We start from the raw sequence: 1,297 nt of genomic DNA, 5'->3' as shown, positions 1-1,297 counted from the left end.
TTTTTTGGCTTTTCGAGACAGGGTTTCTCCGTGTAGCCCTGGCTGTCGTGGAACTCACTCTGTAGACCAGGCTGGCCTCGAACTGAGAAATCTGCCTGCCTCTGCCTCCCAAGTGCTGGGATTAAAGGCGTGCGCCACCACCGCCCCAGTAGCTCCTTCTTTAGTCCAAGAAACTTAATGCCTCATCTGGTCTTCAGTATAAGTTGGTGATCCCCTATAAAAGTAGATTCTAATACCAATGAAGAAACTCACATGTCAGAAGAGCAAAGGTAAGCAGGCAAAGAACAAGCATTTCCTTCTTTCATGTATTTTATATAAGCTTCTACCAGAAAGTGTGGTCCAGACTAAAGTTGGACCTTTCCACCTTAGAAGAAAAGGATTAAGGTGGGCCTTCTCATTTAAAATGATTTAATTAAAGAAAAAAAATCCCCTACAAGTGTACTCAGTTACTTGGGGTTTAGTTAACTCCAGATGCAGTCAAGTCGACAACCAACAATAACCATCACATAACCATTTGGGACTCCAATTTCAAGGTCCTTAATGGGACTGACCTCAGTGAGCACTAAACATGTAGCATACATGAATACAAGCAGGAAAAACATTCACATACATAATATAATTAAATACGAACAGTTTTAATGCATCCATGTCACTGACTGACTGATCTCCAGTCCTGAAAGTTTCTATATCCAGTGAATTATTCCATTATGTTTAAATACTAATTTATTGTTGTTCTCAGAATGTGATTATGATAGCTATTCTTTGTTGTCAACTTGACTATATCTGGAATTAAGTAAAGCTCAAGAAGCTGGGTAAACTTGTGAGCGATTTTCCTTAATTAAATCATTTGAGGTGGGAAGACTCACCTTAACTCTGGATCACAACTAATGACTAATGCAATGGTAAATATAAAATCCCATGCTGGAAAAATACAGCATTCAAATGATTCCTATTATATAGCTCTTGATAGAATCTTTCTAAACCTATGAAACGTCATGATAACTATAACCTAATTAAGAAAAGGCTTCATGTGGTTCACAGTTCAATGATAAAGTTCTTCATAGTTGGAAGTTATGAGCATAGGAGCTAGAGATAGCAGATAATATTGATTCCACAATCCAGAAGCATAATGATAAATATATGTATTTATTTGATACTCAAGCTCAGTATTGCCCATTTTTCAAGTGACTCTTCCATGTCAAAAATCAAGATAAAACTGTAGCTCTTGGCTGCGCTGGACGGGGGTCTGCGGCACTTCTGTGTTGTCGTTCAGCAGCTAGTAGAGGACACAGGCAAG

This window comes from Grammomys surdaster, unplaced genomic scaffold, assembly GCF_004785775.1.
Source record: "Grammomys surdaster isolate TR1022 unplaced genomic scaffold, NIH_TR_1.0 125284, whole genome shotgun sequence".
In the NCBI taxonomy this organism is placed as follows: Eukaryota; Metazoa; Chordata; class Mammalia; order Rodentia; family Muridae; genus Grammomys; species Grammomys surdaster.
Note: the sequence above shows the minus strand (reverse complement) of the source record.